This window comes from Episyrphus balteatus, chromosome 1 (genome assembly GCF_945859705.1).
Source record: "Episyrphus balteatus chromosome 1, idEpiBalt1.1, whole genome shotgun sequence".
NCBI lineage: Eukaryota > Metazoa > Arthropoda > Insecta > Diptera > Syrphidae > Episyrphus > Episyrphus balteatus.
Window position 1 is genome coordinate 176,112,167 of NC_079134.1, and position 21,354 is coordinate 176,133,520.

The 21,354-nt window shown below is 28.1% G+C and overlaps 1 protein-coding gene across 1 annotated transcript in view; it reads left to right on the forward strand.

The window, feature by feature from the left end:
* Positions 1 to 21,354, forward strand: part of LOC129906360 (heparan sulfate glucosamine 3-O-sulfotransferase 5) — a 58,643-nt gene that overhangs the window by 13,411 nt on the left and 23,878 nt on the right. The window contains exon 2 of the mRNA XM_055982101.1: positions 6,345 to 6,456. The gene's annotated coding sequence lies outside the window, so the exon portion shown is untranslated. The remainder of the gene's footprint in view (positions 1 to 6,344; positions 6,457 to 21,354) is intronic.

Genomic DNA, 21,354 nt, shown 5'->3' on the forward strand with positions numbered 1-21,354 from the left:
ATTAAGATACTGTAAGAACTTTGATAAAGGGTGTTTCTAAAGTTTTTAGACTAATGCCATGTCAGTTGTCAAAAGCTGACTGTGCTAATTTCGTATAGTAGATACGTTTTAATAACGATATTTTAAAAAAAAATTAAAAAAAGGATGGTTTGAAGGTTTAAAAAATCCAGCTTGATAAGAACTGAACTCGAGTGAAAAAGCCTAAAATAAAATCGGTTTTACCGAACTTAATTTTTGGCTAAATCGTATGGGGTAGTTTTCCACGCAAGTTGATCATCAATAGGCAAAAAATGAAATTGAAAATATAAGAAATTTAATGATGTGATTTTAATACTTTTGCATTTTATTTAAATAATTTCATATTATAGCCCAGTAATTTTAGGCATTTTTTACCCCAATCTGCGGAAAAAATCCTACTCGGCTCGATTTTGGTATAGACCCTCGTTACGGCGTTGTTATGAAGATGTGAAAAATCGACATTGATATCGCGTCCGCGTTAGAAGTTATAGAGGTCAAAAGGTAACGAAAATGAGTTTTTCGCATATATCTCGTGACCTGTTGCTCTGAGGTCAATAGGGGTCTATGGAAAATCTGTTCGTCATAAAATTATCTAAAAATATTGCCTTATGCATTTTTCTGTAAATCCAACCGACTTCGGACTATATTATAACGTAGTCATTCAAACTACATAAATTTGGTCAAAGTTTCGATATGACTCTTAGAAGTAGTCTAAGATTGATTTGGGGTGTTTTGACCCTCAAATGTTTTTACCCTGAGACCAAAACGTCTCAGGGTAGGTAATTTTGCCCTGAGGGTCAAAATTAATTGCAAAGATTTTATTAAATAGTTAGTGAGTAGCTAAGTAACTTAGTTAGTTAGTTAGTTAGTAAGTTTGTTAGTAAGTTGGTTAGTAAGTTAGTTTGAATATCGATTACAAGTGTAACTTATAAAAACGTATTAATAAAAAGCAAAAGAGATTACACATGTATTTTTCAGTATTCAAATACTGAATTATTCACTCTTAAATAAAACAAACCTATTATTACGTATTATGCCTACGCTTGATACAGCTCTATTCCGAAAACGGTTGAATTTACAGAAAAATGCATAAGGCAATATTTGTAGATAATATTATGAAGAAGAGATTTTCTTTAGACCCCTATTGACCTCCGAGCAACAGGTCACGAGATATATGTGAAAAACTCATTTTCGTGACCTTTTGACCTCTATAACTTCTAACGCGGACGCGATATCAATGTCGATTTTTCACATCTTCATAAAAACGCCGTAACAAAGATCTATACCAAAATCGAGCCCAGTAGGAATTTTTCCGCAGATAGAACCTAAAATTACTGGACTATTAGTTTAATTCTTTATATGTTCCTCAATCTAAAAATTAAAAAAAAAAACGAGAAATTTTTTAGTAAAAGATGGGGAAAATTTACATTCTAAAAGTTTCCAAGGCCGGCATTATTTTAAAAAGTCTAAAATAAACTGAATAGATGGTTGACTGACATTATTATCCAAAATTGAATTAATTTGCTCAAAAAATCTCAAGTCAATTATTCTGATAAATACTGAGATTTTGACCCTAAACAAATATTTATTGTGCAAATAGTGCTTAAATATTTGAAACTTGAATTTATTGATTTTTTCTTTAGTGTTTATACATATGTTTTAAAAATACAATTTTTCTTACAGTCAAAAATATGTCACACCCGTTAGATTTTTGAATTGTTATAAAACCACATTGTTTTTATTAATTCTCTTGAAATGTGTGCTTACTGGCAACGTCATTAAATCACCTTTCATATAAATTACTTTTAACAACTAAATATATTAGGTGTTCAAGCTACTAAAAATTTTATTTAATGAATAGTATACACACAAGGCAGGAACAAAAAATGAAGTAACTATGTCACACCCATTACAATGGAATTTCAATATTGTAAATAGGAAATATATCGCAATGAAGGAATGTTTTAGATAAGACACTACCAACATACGAAACGGTAGCATATTCAGATGGGTCTATAAGTGAATCAAATTGGTCCAATGAAGTCAAAACAATTCAATTTACATGAAAAGCTAGTTCGAAATATTTAAAGAATAGAAAACGTTTTTTAATAATTTTCTATTTTTAAGTCCGATGAGTTGCTTTGTTCGATTTGTGTCATAAGTTTTCCGTTAATGTTTCCGAAAGACAATAGCTGAACGAATTTACTATCACCCTTATTGCGATTTGCGACTATCAATTTATTGATAGTTGATAAAAATTAAATTTCGATATAGGTATTATTACTTAATTTACAAAAGTTTTGAAAACAGAAAATTATGCTTTCCGTTATTATTTGAAATGTAATAGGAAAAATCCAATGTTCTCATAGATTAAGTTTTAAAACACCAAATTTCAGTATTTATCAACTATAAGTTGATAGTTAACAATCGAAATACCATTTTAATGATGGTTGACGGCATAGAGCCCTGTTATGAAATTTAGAACTCAAAACAATTACATTCCTAGATATAGCCAAATTTATAAAAATGCAATATTTTGGAAAAAAAACATGTTGATTGAGGGGAATTTACAAGACTTTTTGAATAAACTACCTTCAAATCGCACCTCAAAAAAAAAAAACATACGCAAACATTCGTTTTGGTGCATAATCTAATGTCCATTTCCTTTCAGCGGATTTAGGAATTGACTGCAGTTAGTTTTTAAAAATATGCTTATTTCTAAAAAAAAAATGTTTTGGTCGATTTGAGCTAATTTATCTACGCCATATTTAAAAGACATTAGTTAATAAAAACATGCATACCAAAAACAAAACTCATTTGGTTTATGAACTAATCATACTTCTACAAATATTATTATACATATTCCATAAAAAAAAAAAAAAAAAAAAAATAACTTACACAAACGTGCAGAAGAAATTATAGAAAGTACACATAAAAACAAAAAATGTAATTTCGTCCGATACAACTTTGGTCTTGACAACTTGCTGATAAAATCTAACCTTCTAACTAAATATATGAAATTAATTTCCATTCAATTATACTGTTCCATAATTATATTAATAAGATATTTGTTATAATATGAAGTTAAATACGGACTGTAATTAGTGCCCTAATTAATCAATACAAATTATTCAACTTCAGTCAAAGTTTTGACCTTAGACCATATCCAACTTGCCATTATTTTATTCTTTTAAAGAAGGTTCATCAAATTGTTTGTATGTGTATTAAACTCGTCAATAGACAAAATGACAAAATACAAAGAAAATCTCTATGACACTCTTCATTTATCTCATTGGTCATTGCTTTTCATAAAAAAACGTGTGTTGTATACGAAATTGCAAGGTTATATCCTTCATATCCCCCGCAATTTTTCTTAATTAGCTTAGGAGTTTTTACATGTCCGTGGCCTAAAACAAAATCTTTCACAATCACACATAAAAGGTTCGCATACAGAGTAGGTAGGTAAAAAGTTGTATATAAAACTTAATAACGACTAGGAGAAAATTTAAAGGAACAACACTACTTTATACCAGTTGGAATGGAGAATGGAAATGTTTAAATGTCCCTCTAGGATATTTGGTTTTAAGATTATGTGGCACATTCACTTTTCCCTGTGTGTCAGGCTGTCAAGGTTTTGTACTTTTCGTCCTATTTGTCTGTGTCGGTTGGTCAGTCGGTTGTCCTGTAAATAACTTTATGTCCTTTTTTTCATAGTTATTGTTGTTATTGTTGATTTGTTTGTGTATACAGTATAATGTTTATACAAAACATTTGTTGTCGCACGCAAAATATTTGTTGTCACACACAAAATAATTAAAATTTGATTATTCATACTAGCAAGGGATGTGGAGAGTGCAGGAGGAAGTGCTTTGCTTTTTGATTTAATTTTAGCTCATTTATTTTTTATGACGCATCCTAGAGATGGTGTATAAATTAAAAAATGTAATTGGATTTTTCGGTCACAAAGGAATAAACAAAATGCTACAAATGAGATTTTTTTTGTGTGTCTGTGTGTTTCATTTTGATCAGAAGAGGTTCACAATATTATCGGTCTGTTGAATTAAAAAAGGACGATTTTTTTTTTGTGGATTATCGGTGTTTTCAAAAGCAACAATTTTGTATGGGTCGTAATTAAATTCAATATAATTATCATGTAATTATTATTTTTTCTAGACCATGATCAATATGATAATTATTAAATAATAATACAAACAATACGTGTAATGACATGTATCTATGGGAAAATATTTTTTTTTTTTTTTGACTTTATTTAATGGAACACAAAGCATACGCTTATAAATTAATATGATTGTGTCAGATTCATTTTAAAGTTACTTTTTTATGAACTAATGATTATGACACTTTTCTTTTAGTTACATTTTCGTTACAAAAACAAAACAGTATACAATGTTTTTTAGTTCATTTATAAACAAACATATACCTACAAACAAAAATTATTCACGTTAAAAAAAATATTCAACAAAAATATACAAAAATAAAAAAAAAATAACAATAAATATAAAAGTTAAAAGGATATCTAAGCTTCTAGCTTTCACAATATAATTATGAAACACAGTTTACCAAAAAAACATTCACACAATTTCAAACTAAATTTCATGCCAAAATTTTGTAAAAAATAAATTGATCGCAAATTAAACCTAAAAATCGTTTCAGCATTGTCAATTTTATCAATGATATCTACCTACATAAAATACATAACTAGAAAAAAAAAAATTGATTTTAAAGCCTACATAATACGCAGCTGATGCGAAACGAAATTTTCCATAAAAAATAGCACAACGAACGAAAAGTTTCGTTATACTTTTCGTTTTTCAGTATACGCAGCTGTAAAACTCATAATTTGAGTGTATAGATTGTTGAAAGCATATACGCATGGGTAAATCTGTAATTGGTCACAAAAAGCCAATAATTCGTGTAAAACGTCCAAGAACTTAAGTATAAACGTTCAATTTGTCATTTAAACTAAAAAATAAAAAAAATACAGTCGAATTGAATACCTCCTCCTTTTTGGAAGTCGGTAATGAATCATTAGCTTTTTGGGACCAATTTCAAATTTTACTGTCTCTTCGAAAAAAAACACCCCTTCACATAATGTTTTTTTATGAAAACTATTTATTTTTGCTTTCTATCCCAAATACAACTTTGGCCGATCATTTTCGTTTTCACGCAAAAAACACCCTCTCAACCATTATATTCTTGGAGACACTTTAGATTCTTGTTTCAAATCTCAAAATTAACATAATTACTGAATTTCAATAGGGTACCACTATTATTACTTACTTTTTTCAATAACAAATTTTCTCTACACCCATGAGAAAGATAATATTTTTAATAAATTGCGTAAGGGTACCTTTTATACCGTTGATTATATCGGACTTATCACGGATTTTCCTTACCTCCCAAAAAAAAAAAACACCCTTTCACTTAAAATATTTTATAGACTGCTTAGATTTTTGGTTTCTGCTATAAATGAAACATTTTTACCAATTTTAATTGCTGTAACATTTTTTTCCAGTTTTTTGTGGTACTAATTCCAAATCTCATCAGTTAAAAAAAAAACACACTTTCACTTAAGATAATTTTTGTAGACTCTTTTGTTTCTTATATCTTGTAACAAACAAATTTTTTTCACGAAGTTTAAGAAATGAACAAAATTTATGTCAGCTGTTATACATAACTCCTTTATCCCAAATTTCATCAGTGTATCATGTTTTTCACATGGGTTTTGATTATATTTTACTTGTATCATGTTTTTCACATGGGTTTTGATTATATTTTACTTGTTGAAGTCAAAAAACAAGCATCCTTGTTTTTAATCGGCAATAACTTTTCTTAGAGCAATCGTATTGACTGTTTATGTCATTAGACTCAGCATCAAAAAATACCTTAGAAACATGTGTCATATTATAATATTCGACAAACAATTTTTTTCACTATTGACCTTCACCTTCTCCCTCTTTTCCGCGAAAAAACACCCTTCCACATAACTTTTTTATAAGCTTTTTTTTATCTTTGGTTTTTATCCCAAAAGCAAACTTTTTGCCAATTTTCATGAGTGTAACAATTTTTATTTTATTTGTTGATTTTATGTACTCTTTTTACTGTACTAGGTAACTAAAAAAAAAAATTATACCTAGAGTTTGTGTACTATTTGAACTAAATTTATTTTAACCTTCAAAGTATAAGTATAAAAATCTTTGATAGTATGCATATCCTTGAAAAGTAAATAATTCTGTATGAATACTTTTATTTCATCAAATTTAAATAATTCACTTAATTTATTTTGTATTTCTCTTCCTTCACAGATTCATTTAGTTTGATAATTCTTATATCGACTAACATTGATTGACAATGTAAAACTTTCCCACATTTGCAGTCACAAGAGCCGTTCAATAAAAAAATAAAGCAGTTATATTGGTAAGCATATAAATAAATTAACAACTATACATATTTTTATTTTCTTTGATTTTAACAACAAACATTTCACATTTGACTAAGTAAATGTGTCCTATTAAATGATGTATTCCTTCAAAATAAAAAAATCATTATTTGTCAATGAACACAATACATATTTACATTAAATTGTTTCGATATTGACATTATCAAAAAGGAAGAAAAGGTCATTTATAATGCATTTATTTACTCGTATGTAACACATTTATTGTAATCTGATTTTTTTATAAAACTTTTTTGTATGTTTATCTGGCCTTAAGTAATTTTACTGTGGAATTGCAGTGAAATTATTTTCTTTATATTAAAAGGGATTTAATTTAGTTAGCTGTACACATTTTAAACTAAAATGCTTTAATGAAATTAGTGGAAAATTGATTTTTTTAAAATTACTAAAATGTTAATTGAAAATAACGCAAATTTGGAGAATAGTAATTATAATTATAATAATTAATAATTATTATATAAATAAAACTATTAAAACGAGAAACTTCTTAACATTTCTACATGTCAGTATCATTTTGTCAAGTTTAATTAGAAAAAGCTACATCTGATAGTGAAAATAAAATTTTTTACTTATGTTTCTAATAGGTACTTTCCAACAAAACTTTTTGGAATTGAAAACCTATCATAAACACAGATTTGTATATTATATGTGTGTGTTTTCGTATATACTACAAGTTTATAAAATAACAACTTCTTTGTTTTTTGAGGGAGCCTGAAGCTTAATCAATAAAACTTATACACTTGACACTTTCTGTTCGAAAGCAAGTGCTTGTCTCATAAAGTTTTGTTTCGCAGGATTCTTAAGCAGATGGACAAGTTTATTAATAAGTAAATAGATAACTTGACATAGAAGTTTATTACTTTATTTATTCTCTATGTGATTTTTATTTGCTTCGTAATAAAAAGATAGAATTTTGGTTTACTATAAATGGTTGATAAATGACATGACATTAAGATCATGCGTGAAGTTGTTACATGTGAAGGAGGTAGGTAGGTACTTTGCTAAAAAAAAATATGTTTTTGTTTGGCACGTAACATTTTTATCGAATTTCACTGTTATCTGTCACTTATAAGTCAACCTTGTCCCAAAAAAAAATTTCTTTAATACATGTCTTTGAAGATTAAAAAAAAACATATCTTAAAAATATGTATAAGCTCACCCGACAAACAATTTTGGTTCTATAAAGCTTTACAGATGCAATTGTTGCTTCTGTAAAGCATTATAGAAGCAAAATTGTTAGTAGGGCAGTTCAAAATCAACAAGTTTTGATATATTTAATAAATAGTTTTGGGAGCGGGTCAAAATTCTGACTTCAAAATTCTGGTTTTCAAAATTCTGCTTTTTTAAATAAAATTCTGTTTTTCAAAATTCTGTCTTTCGAAACTCTGCTGTTTAAAATTCTGCCATTTCTGTTTTTTCTTATAACATTATGCACTTGCTGAGAAAAAATATACATTATTTGATAAATTAATAATTTTTTAATAATTTTTTGAAAATATTGATTTAATTTTTAACTAATTAATTAGTTAATTAATTATTTTAAACATTTTCCAAACCTTTTTTTTTAATATTTTGCAGAATTTTGGAAGCAAAATTTTGTAGAGCAGAATTTGGATAGCAGAATTTTGACAGAAGAACTTTGACCCCCGCAAAATGTTGACCCACAAATTAATTTCTTTTTGATTTCTTCTTCGTGCTTGCTTGTTTTAATGAAAGATCACGTATATCTACAAATTTGTTCATAATTTAAGGGAATTGTTATACATTTATGATATAGATTTTTCTCCAACCGGACCAACAATATTGCTTCTGCAAAGCTTTAAAGATGATTCTGTTCATTTTGTAGAGCTTTATAGAGGCTAAATTTGTTATTTCCTATACATTATGTGCATCAACGAGCAGTACACTTAATTATTATAAGATTTGTAATGTATTTGCTTTCAAAGAATAAATAAAATTGAAATAAATTAAACATTTGAAGAAAATGTATTATTTTCTATATGCAAATACAAGCAAAATATTTTATTCCTTAATATTCATATGCATAGAACCCAAACTTATTTACTATGCGATAACAGGTTGTAGTTATTTTCTTTTATGGTTTTGAATTTGAAATATAAAGTTGGATCGATTTCTATAGGTATTCACAAAAACAGCCTCGAGTGAATTGCAAAATATATACTTTCATGTGAAATTACTATAGCCAGGAGAAATGTATACCTGTCTAAAAAGTCAACAACACCACTGAACAGGAAGGCACATTTTAATGTCCGCATATATAAAACGGGGATAGGCTTTTTAAGATGGAAATATAATATAGAAGTATATTTTTTTTATATAGCAGTTAACTGTCTGTCAAGGTCAATAAAAAAGTTAAGGGTTTTAGTTTTGAATTTGTTTACTTTATTTGTTAATACATATCTCTTATTTATGAGACTAGGTATATATAAAATGGAAGTCTATAAACACAACAGCTATAGGCAAAATTTTTGAATAAATATGTGTTTTTATTTTCTAGTTTAGAATTTTAATGTCTTGGAGTTCTTATACCAAGAATTGTAAAGGTATGAGGTTATGAGAAATAAAATAATTTTTTATTTACAATAGGTTTATGTTAAGAGAAACAAAATCTAGAAGTAAATTTCATGGGGGTATAAAATGTAAATAAAAAAATTGTTACCCAAATGAAACTTAGCATAAACGTTTGACTAACCAATAAAATGTATCTAGGTTGTCGTTTTTAATTGATATATGAAATAAGTCCAAAACCATAGAAATAATGTTGTATATTTTGAATATCATTAAATAAATACGAGAACTAGTTACATACAACTATTAACCCAGAAGAATGAAAAAATGTAGAGGACCTACAATTTTCTGAGGAGCTTTAACGGTTTAGTCGAGAATCGAGATGCATTTTTTAATCATGAAAATGATACTCTTGCACGGAAGTACCAAAACTTCATGAAATTTGTGGCCACTAATATGTAAATTGTTGTACCAAATTCCACGCTTCTCTTTTGTCAACTTGTTTTAACTTTTTTTACATGACTGCTGGAAATCCTTTTGCAACAGTCAAGTAATTAGTCACCATTTTTATTAGCTCTTGTACTCCAAAGTATCGTTATCTTAAATATCTATTGGAAATTAAAGACTTTGTTTAGTGTCGAGAAAAAAAAATTGAATGTTAAAAAAATTAAATTATTTTTTTTTTAATTAAAAAAATTTTTTTTACATTTGAAATTTCAAAATGCTGTCTGTACATTTTTAATAAAATTGACTTATGCTTTGATGAAATATATGAACTTAAAAAATATATCCTTTTTTTGGCAACGCCATATTTTAGTTCTCCGAATTTTTTGAGAAAAACTAAAAACGCAGTTTTGTTAGAATCAATAAGAGTATTTAATCGAAATTGTTACAGCCGTTTTCGAGAAAATTGCAATACCTCGAAAACGTTATATGGGAGATATGCGTTAAAAAAGAGATATTAAAAAAATAAAAAAAAAAGTCTACGGAATTACGTAAAAATCATCTGTACCAAGTTTCAAGCAAATCCATCCATGACGAAAACCACTTTTTTGATCTTCTCCATCATCGTAATGTTGGTTATGATTAAAACCTCGCATTTTTACTTGCTCAATAGGGCAAGTATTGGTTTCGTGTAAAAAAAAAAATTCGAGGTTTTAATCAAAACTAACATTACGATGATGGAGAAGTCCGAAAAAGTGGTTTTCGTCATGACGTCCGTCGGTCTGTGCGTCGGTGCGTCGGTGCGTCGGTGCGTCGGTGCGTCGTCACAAAAAGCTGTACATGAAGCTGCAGCCTAAACGGGTTGAGGGATTTTCTTGAAATTTGGTACAGATGATTTTTTTGTAATTTCCAAGGTTGGTTTTTTTTTGTTTTTTAATATCTCGCTTTAAACGTATACCTCCCATACAAAGTTTTGGAGTTATTGCAACTTTCTCGAAAACGGCTCTAACGATTTTGATTAAATTTAACATACGTATTGCTGTTTGCAGTTCTAACATAACTGCGTTTTTAGTTTTTCTCAAAAAATGCGGATAGTGAAAATATGACATTAACTCTTTTTTAAATCGCGGATGTCGGCTCTTCCCGTACATCTTAATGGAGTTATTGCAATTTTCTCGTAAATGACTCTAACGATTTCGATTAAATTTTACACAAGTAATGTTATACGTAAATCTAACGTAACTGCATTTTTAGTTTTTCTCAAAAAATACGGATAATGGAGTAACAAAAATATGGCGTAAGAAAAACTAAAAAAAAAAAATAATTTCGTATTTTTGCATTTCTTATGAAATTCCTTAAAAAAATCAATTTTTAACTAATTCAAAATATTTTTTTTTTAAATCTTTGACATAAAAGAGACTTTTATCATAAGAGCAAGTACGTGCGGCCCCAGTCGTGCATTTTATTTTCTATACGAAACCAATACTTGCCCTATAGAGCAAGTAAAAAATCAAAATGACAGTAAAATGTTAAAAATATATTTAAACACAGAAACAAAATTGTAATTCAAAATAATTACTCAGATAAATTCAAACACCATTTTAATTTGTATTCTTATCTACAAGCTTATAATTATTTTATGTATAAAAGTAGAAACTCTATTGATTTTTCCATCATTACACAAAGCAACAGAAGATGTTTTATATAGAAAATCAGATTTTCACTTCAGCCCATCATTTCAGGGTCATTTGATTCAATTATAAGATCCTTGAAAGAAAAACAGAATAAAATAAAATAAAATAAAGTTCAAGTTCGTGTACTACATTATAGGGTTGCTCAGTATTGATTAAATAAATATAATTTATTTAAAGTGAATATACATCATTAGATATGAACCTTTAGTTCATTTCATTAATTTGATTTGTACATAATTAACGACTTTTCCTGCTCTAACTATCTTCGCTGTTATTTTAATTTATTATTTCCTTAGTTCTTGTGTCTTTATGTAGTTTTGTTTCTTGTTTAAATTCAGTTTATATAGGTTTGATTTGAACATGTATAAAGTTCATGTAGACAAAATTCAGTTTTACAAAAGTTCGCAAACGGAAAGAGGTTTCTGATTCAATAATATAAATCATCTGGAAAGAAAATCTCCAAAAGACGACTTCCATTTCAAAGCGGGGTACATAATTGGATTTATCCTCTAACCTTGAACTTTAAAGTTAACGGTTGTAAGATAGATCTACTCTACATGAATACTTTGAGAAATAAAAAAATCCTACATTGAAAAAGTTTCAAAAGTAATTTGATGACAATGTAAATCTAGAACAAAGGAAACTGTTGATTTAATCTTAATCTTAAAAAAGCCCACATTTTATATAAATCAATGAAAAAATATAAAATAATTTTTTTTGTTTCTCTTTACTTTATGAAAACCTGGCTTATAGCCAAAAATAGAACCATATAGCTACTTACTAATTGACAAACTTGGCAGATATGATGAACGTGCCAAGAGGGTGGCTTTCGAGCATTTCTAATTATTTTGCCCTTCCCAACACTTCTGAGTTATTGATTAATTGGATTTCTAAAGCCATGGCAAACAATAACAGTAAAGAAGTCTTTGTTCTTGTAAAGTCTATTATTATTTTTTGTATTTATAGAGCAGCTTACGAGCCTTACTAATTAATTTATTTGTTAGAAATGCTTTTTAAATGCTAATAGGTTAAAATCAAAGAGGTGAACATTTACAGTTTATTGATAAGAGAAATAAAGAAGATATAAATTAAATACGATGATACGATATATTAATTTAAATTAATATCATCCCTTTTTTGCTATTGTTCATGCATTTAATGGTGGGTGGTGGTCGTGGACATATATAGCTATATATAATAAAAGATACAATTTGAAACTATAGATTTTAAAGTCAATTGGTTCATGGTGATCATTGGAAATATTGGTAGAAATTTGATCTTTATATTAATTGGTTACCTATTATAGACAGTTTTCAAAGCATTTTTTTGTTAATCTTTATCGTTAGTTGAAATGATTAGAAATATTTTATTAATTTTAGTTTGTTGCAAACATTTTCCTTTCAACCAAAAAATGATTTAACTGTCTAGGTTTCATCGAAGTGTAATGACATTTTCAAAGGTTAAGCGAAAAAATGTCAAACAATCGTTGATAAAAATAAATTAAAACAATTATGTGTATTGGGCTATGGGGCGTATGAGTAACCTTTTTCATCTTTTTACTCTATAGATATTGAAGATATATTTGAAATTTTGGTTTTCGGTGCTGAATAATAATTGCTATAAAATGGTATAGAGCCATATTATTTTAAAACTTTTTTTTTTAATTATTTACTTACCTATAAAAAATAATTTTCAAAAAAACGGCTCTAACGATTTTGAATTTTTTTTAAGTGCGTCTTGTTTTGGAGCTCAAATTAATTTAAAGAGTTGTTTTCTTCCATTGAATAAGGAATTTTATTTTTTTATATACATTTACCAAATTTGGTAAAATTTAAAAATTTTAACAATTTCAATTCGTTCATTTTATTTTTTGACATTAGTTGAATTGATTTTGTAATATGTACAAAAACTAATAACAAAAAATATTACTTAAAATTAATCGTGGATATTTAGCTCTTTATACACTTATAAAAAGAGATTGACTACATTGACTCACAGTCCTTGAAATATGTATTTTATTTCACTCCAACTTTGCCTTGGACTTTTTTTCATTAAAACCAAAAAAAAACAAATTATTTTCAAATTCTTTAAAAACAATGTTAAGTAGCTGTTAAACATGCGTCATACATATCTCTCTGTCTATTCCATTATAATGCTCAATGCTGAAGCTATCTTAAGTATATTTATATACAAAATTATATAACCTAATGACCTTTATTTCAAATTTGAACAAATATATAAAAGATGTTGTAAGTGGCATTCCATACAAAGTACAAAAAAGCACGCGCCTGATTCTGAGTACACCATTAAGAAAATGAAAAAAAAAAAAATTCACGAGTTCCATTTACGAGTATTTTCGTATTTTCGCATCCTCTTGGCATATAAAATAAAAATCACACACACACATAAGCAAATTCTATTCACCCGCTTTTCTGCATATGACTTCATAATAAAGTCACAATCTGATGCTGAAAAAAAAAAAAAACGAAACGAGGACCTACATTCAAAGTCAAAGCAAAGCATAAAGTTATAAAAAAATAAATAATAAAAAACAAAAACAAAATAACAAGGTTGGTAGGTCATGTTGTCGAGAAAGGATCAAAAGCTGCTGCAATCCTTTGTTATGGCAATCATTTCAAATTATGAATCAATGTGGTGCATGCAAAAAAAAAAGGATGAAAAATATGCTATTCGGGGAATAATTGAACTTAGAATAAAGATCATGCAAAAAAGCATATAATGGTTTTTGTGCTCCACGTACATTGCTCACTTTATCCCAATGATTTATGGCTCCTATGCAGTAAGTAAATGCAGAGATTCCAGGATAAAGAAAAATGCAACCCAGGGGAAACAGAATTTGGCTTCTAATTTTTTTGGGAAAAATACCAAAACCTATTTATATTGTATCGGAGAGAAAAGAAAAAACGATATGTTCAATATTTCTTTTAGAATTCATGATTCAACTGAAAATAAATTCTTTTAACTTGAATATGTGTAGGAGAATAAAGCAGTGGTTTAGGTAGCAGGAATTTTTACTCACATGAACGTTTTGAGTTTCATATACAGCTTTTATGTGAATAAAGCGAGTGAAATTTATAGTTTTATTCAAATTGAACAATGGAAGCGATTACAATCGATTTTTGGTAGGCACAAACTCAACTAAAAAATGTGGTTCTTAAAGTTTTTAAATTTTTCTTTATCTCAAAATTTTAAAATTGTTAAAGATATTTTCACATTTTAGTGACTACAAAACTCCTTAAAGATTTGTTAATCGTAATTTAAGGTATTATATTTTAATTAAACAAAAACTAAAATGGCACACTTTATTCGAACCTCAAAACTTTTAAGAAATTTGATTAGTAAATATTGACATTGTTTTTTTAGAAATAAAAAGTTACATATTCATAATATTTGTATACCACAACCTTTCTTTAACATTCCTTTTTCTCATTATATTTTTATATAATTTACTCAATTTATTTTTAATAAATATCGAATCACCCTGTAAAAAGTATCTTAATTTTAATCTTTTGAAATCAGACTCGTGCACGTTTCAAGCTCACAAAGTGTATTATCTTGTGTTAAAAAAACAACAAAATTCGTTACAAAAAAAAATATAATGTCCTTGAATATTTTATTAGATTTAAAAGGAAACTAAAGTAAATAACTTAATATTCTAACACGATAATTGAAGGGTACCTACATGGATAGTCCTTGTGCTACTAGAAACAAAGCAAAGAACACCAAAAGCTTCATCGTTATAAAAGTCACGACTTTACTTAAAGTTACAAAACACATTCACTCTCTCTCTCTCTCCTCCTTCTCATCTTTTTTGGTGTGTTCTGTTCGTCGTCCTGTCTTCCTTGTTCGTGCAGTAAAATAATGGATGAATCCGAATCCGATATTCGTTTTCCCATTTGGGGATCACATAGCTATGAGTATATACGTATACCTAACCTCTCTGAGGCCTCAGCACATGATGACATTGTTCTCGGATTAGCGTGGTTACTTTGGCCAAAAAGTTTTGTCTTAGAAATAAAGGACGCAGCTGTGCATGAATTTTTGAGTTTCATTATAGTACCTGCTATATCTAAATATCTACAAACCAACAGATAGAAGGAGACTATCTCATTTTATTAAGTTCTGATTTTGTGTCTATTCTCTGTGGAAATCTAAAATGATGTGCGGAATTCACAAAATCGCAAAACTTAAAAGATGCAAAAGCACCCCAGACGGAAATGCAAATTGTAGAAGTTCAAGTTAAAAATTGGAAAATGTGTCACGAATTAATTAAAAAAATAAAAGATTTAATTAAGTTAGAATTATTCTTATTTTTAATCTTAAATATAATTTTATGAAATTTTAAGGGACATTTATGGATTCCGAAAACGTTTAGATGTATTTTTTTCATGGGAGTTAGCTGATTTTGAATGGCTTAGCAAAATTTCAAACATCATCGTATTATTTTACTTAAATTTCTATAAATTTTTGAAGCAAGTTTTCATTTTTAATTCACAACATTTTCATCCTTAGTATCATTAAGTAAATAATCCTTTCATTTCGTTTAATCAATGATTTTTAATTTCCGCATCAAAGATAATAAGGAGGATTTTTCTTGCAATCAAATGTACCTACAGTTCATATAAAATGCAATTATACGAACCCAGCATCCAACAACGTTATCCTGCAGTAAATGATATATTTTTCTTTACATCATCATATTTTTCATTTTTTTCTTTTCTTTGCTTCTTTTAATTATAACTAAATACTTAAATATAAAGTTTGCTAAAAATAAAAATAAAATTTTTAGAAATTCAAATTTAATTAGGAGTAACTACAATTATTTTAATTTTTTTAATAACAAATTAAACTGAAAAAACAATACACATTTATATTTCTATCCACTATACTTCGAGTCCTTCAAATTGTATCCTTCACTTAAATTACTTTGCCATTTCATGATCGAATAACAATACACAAAAGGATTGCATGTGTTAAAAATTGAACCCTGAAAAGTTGTATCCACAGTTTTAGATTGGATCAGTGAGTTCGAGTATAATAGCATGTTGCTATTCCAAATACACAAGAGAAAATATTTTATCCTGTCGATTTTGTTGAAGGATAAACATCAGAATTACTAAAAAAAAAAAAACCTTCAAATCATGATTTCTTCAATTTCTTTGTTTCTGGTTTTTCGTATAATTGTACGAGTTTTGTAGCATTTGGTAGCAGTTAATTTGTTTTCAACCAACTATAGGGTAGTATTTCGAAATTGGCTTTGGGGTGGATGATGAAAAGTATTACTTGCACTTGCAATTTCTAACATGCAACAATAAATACTCGTAATTTTTGCTGAACTTTTCTCTTTTTCATTTGAAAAAGTTGAACAAATAATCGAGTCTTTGTTTTCTTCTTCAAGGTTATTGGGAGGAATCTTATAACGATATATAGCAAGTTCACAGTAACATCTATTGAATCGATTTTTGTTTGTTATTTTGAAAGGACATTTTACTGGGTCATAAGAACAATGGTGATCTTTGAAGTTAGTTAAGAATCAGCAGTTTAACTAAAAACAATTAATAGAATCATGTAAAGAACTTAACACAAGTTTTGGACCAAGTTGTGAATCATTCGTGAATGCATGATGTCTTTTTTTAGGCAACACGAACACATAGGAAATTATGATAGAATTAATTAATTTTTATTTTGCGTGACATTTTACGAAGGATTTCTTTTTTCTTTTGCCTACAGCAATAACAATGATTGATTTCCCTAAAAAAGAACAATGGTTAATTTTGTGAAGGTTACGCACAACAATACAAAATTTTTTTCAGAAACTAATTTAAGCTTTGGGCCAAAGGTTTTTGACCTTAAATGAATAATTTTATTATTGATAGCAAGGTTTTATCATATTAATTTTATTATATTTAAGCAGTAAAAAAAGATGAAAAAATAATTACTCATACGCCCCATGTTCCAAAATTGTTTTTTTTATTTATTTTAATTTACGCTTGTTTAGAATGGTTTGCTTTCAATTTTCTGATAAAAAAAACATCAAAGAAGAAGTCCATTTACCTACATGTTTTTAAATGTTATCAAGTTCAAAAATGTATGTTGATGCAATATGGCCATTGGACATTCTATATTCTGATATAATTACTCTAAAAAAAGTTATTAAGCTTTTTATGCAATAATTAATGTTTTTTTTTTCGGTAGCTACAATTTGTAAAATATGTAAAAAAAAACATTTCTATTTAAAATTATCGATTCTAATAATATTTCTTAAGCTAATTTCAAAGCTATCAAATCCAGTTATAATCTCGGCATGTTCTTTCTTTAAAAAAAAAGAATTTTTTTTTAAATTGTTAACTTAAAAAAAGTGCTTTATAACGCTTAAAGTGTGACCATAATAAAATACAATCTTGGCTTGTAGTTAAACAGTCAACCAATCATAGTCATTTATAGTTGAATTGTTATCAAAAAGTGAATGATATTCTTACAAAAGAGAGGGTTTTTTATTCATTTTGTAAGTACTTTCCTGTTGAAATCAATACTTACTTGACTATATTTCTGGATTTTTTTTTAAACGAGACGTTATCATGGCAGGAAACAGCTAATCATAAAAATCAAATAAATTTAAGTTTTTTTCATGTATTTTGATCACAAAAAAATAGAGTCAACACAATAAAAAAAAACAACACAACCCTCTTCTTGTCTCTTGATGAACAACACAAGAGATGAACTCACTCACAAAAGGATAATTTTCTATCAAATAATAAACAAAAGCTTGGGATTGCTGTCATCGAAACAGTAAGAACCATCAAAATATATATAAAATATGTATATACACATCACATACATATTGTGAGTTGTTAAGGACTCGCAGACACAATGACAATGGAATGGAAACAATCACCCACACGCATTGATATAACAGGATCATATCCCATTCCCAACAGACAAACTTCTTTTTTCGTTGTCTCAAGACTCTGTCTATGATGGCGACGTCGTCGTCGTCTTCGTTGTGTCGTCTATAGATTTTCATTTGTATCTTTTCTATTCAACTTGGATTTATATACAAAAGGTTTATATATGCGTACCGTACCCATATGTATTTATATATCGCTTCAAATAAAAAAATCATTTTTTTCATATATATTTATATAAGCTTTGTGAACCTAACCAAACCCAACCCAACCCAAACGAACCCAGCCTATATGAAAATCCTTTTGTTATTGGTGATAGGGTGATAGTTGGAGTGTGTTGATTTTTCAACATTACTGCCTTAAAATAGAATTGAGAAGGAGTAAATAGGAAATATTTTATCAAAAGGTCTCAACAAGGGTTTTTGAAAACTTGAAAGGAATCGATTTTCAAAGAAAACAACCCACCCACCAGGAATTATTTTTGAACAATATTCTCAGCTTTTGTTTGGTCTTTTATAATAAAATTGTTTTTGAATTTTCATTTTATATTATACATATATGAATTTTCCTTCTATCCTTAAATCAATCTTTAAAGAAAAATAGTCATATTTGAGTTTTATGATTTAGTTTATAAACATGCATAATAAATAGGTTTGTTTATCAGATTTAAGGAATTTGTCTTAAAGACTTAAATTTTCAAAAACATATCACTAATTCCTTCGAATTTTTTAGATCAAAAATTTTTGGGTCAAAAAAATGGAAATTCGTTTTTTTTGATTTGGTACTTTGAAAACTCGATTGCTAGACACCTCTAAAATATACTCACCAAATATGAGCTCTTTATCTTAATGGGATGGTCCTCCGCTTTTCAATTTTCCATTTTTACATCAAGCTTCAAGCTTGGTAGAAGCTTGATGTAAAAATGGAAAATTGAAAAGCGGAGGACCTTCCCATTAAGATAAAGAGCTCATATTTGGTGAGTATATTCTAGAGGAGTCTAGCAATCAATTTTCAATTTTCCATTTTTACATCAAGCTTCTACCAAGCTTGAAGCTTGATGTAAAAATGGAAAATTGAAAAGCGGAGGACCTTCCCATTAAGATAAAGAGCTCATATTTGGTGAGTATATTCTAGAGGTGTCTAGCAATCGAGTTTTCGAGGTACCAAATCAAAAAAACGAATTTCGATTTTTTTGACCCACCCTAATATGTATGTAGTATCAAACTTTTTACATATTATTATTTTACTTTTCTTTTTTTTTCAAAGCTGACAGTTATAGTACCAGTGTGCATAAATGCTTCAGTTTGTGCGTCATCATTTATTTCGTTACGCGTTTTAAATTGAAACCAAATCAACACAAAGAATTGTGAAAACTATCCCCATGGCATTTGTTAGTAAGAATTAGTTCATTTATTTGTGAGTTAGTTCATTTGGGACTTATTTTATTTATCCATAGATTTTGAAGGATATAACCTCAAAACGCTGTTATTGAATTAAAGAGCTATTTATCATAATTTTTGCTGTAATCTGTAAGTCTAATAAATTAGCGAGAAAAAATTATGTCACGAATTCCTCGTTCAGTTAAAAACCTTGGCTGGATCCAGGTTCTTAATATAAATTAATAGAATGTTGAAAAGCTAAATTTTGAAATTCAAAATAATTGAAAAGGGAATTTTTAAAAGAAGGTTTATCTGATTTTTATAAAACTAAGTCCTGATTTTTAATCGTCAGTTAGACCATCAGAAAAATAAATGTTGGTATAAACAAAAAAATTTTATTCCTAGGAATAAGCTCTAACTGAGGCTTATCTGAATATTGAAAAATTGGCCCTAAAACAAAGAAAAGTAGATATTATTATTTCTAATATCAAATCATAAGTCTTGAAAACCAATAAAATTCCATATGAGGGGTTTATTCTAGGCGAACCATAGACAAACGAACCAATAAGTTATTCTCAAACATCAATGGGCTGAAATGTCGTTTAATGTTTGATACCAAATAACAAATAATTTATTAGAATGAATCTTCCATTTTGAAGACTAAAAAACAATTTCAAGTTATGACGCAGTATTTTAACGACTTTAGCTTTGTTTAACTGATATTATGACAAGGTACGTGTTTTGGTTTTTTTTCTTTTTTTTGAAAAGACAAACTTGTAAAGGAAAATAAATCGATAATTTTCTCGTTAATGTTATTTTTTTTATTTTTCTGTTTTCCTGATTCAAGGAATATCATAAAAAATTCATCTGTAAACGAGTTTATTGACTTTGTGTATTCGCAGTTAGTTACGTACATATGGATTGGATGAAGGTACTTCAAAATCAACATTATAAAAAAAACCTTCCTTTCATTTCTCTGAATGGCACAGAAGGTTTTTTGAGTTTTTTTTTCTTCAATCGTAAAAAAAAAATATAGAATCAATTAGCCTTTCCATCATGCGTTACAAATAAAAATGTATTTTCATGGTTTTCTTCAGAAAAGAAAGCATACAATCAAAAATATAATATGTATTTATACATATGTATGTATTTATGTATCTCCATATAATACACGCATATATTAGCATGAAATTGATTTGTTGCATGCCTACATAACATTCAAGAGCGAGCGATATACCTACTTACTTCAAAGGACATTTGAAATAATGAGTACCTCATTTTTGCGTCTTCCACAGTCTTCTATAGGTATGGAAAAGCATGTGTCTCTAAGAAAAATGTTGAGGCTTTTATGTCGTCGAAATAGTTATTCTTATTCCTTCCTCTTCCGGTACTCTGTTAAATAGCCTTAAATGACTCAGAAACACGACACACCCCCATTTTGGCTGCAAAGAGCCAAGTGTGAAAAGTTTGATATTGAACGGATTTTTTTCACCCTTCATACAATTTTGACCTTGTGAAGGTATGTCTCTCGACTTTGGATAAATTGCAACTTTGTACCTAACGAAGGCACATAAAACTATCAAGTGCGTTGTGATTTTAATATTATTTTTGAAACTCTGTTATACACGTTTTCCTCAGTTATGTACATAACTGAACCATGCTTTATGGATATTGGTACTGTAGATGGTATTAATGGAATGGAAGTAAAATTGCTGTCGTACCTATAACTTATATCTGAACGTCGGTGTCGTCGTCATGAGTAAAGTAAACGGAAGGAAAAAAAAATTGCATGTCCTTGATTCATAATTCAAGGGATTGGATCGATTTTCAGTTTGACTTTCAATGTGTGCTGTGTACGTCTGTTACGTTATTTTACGTGTATATAT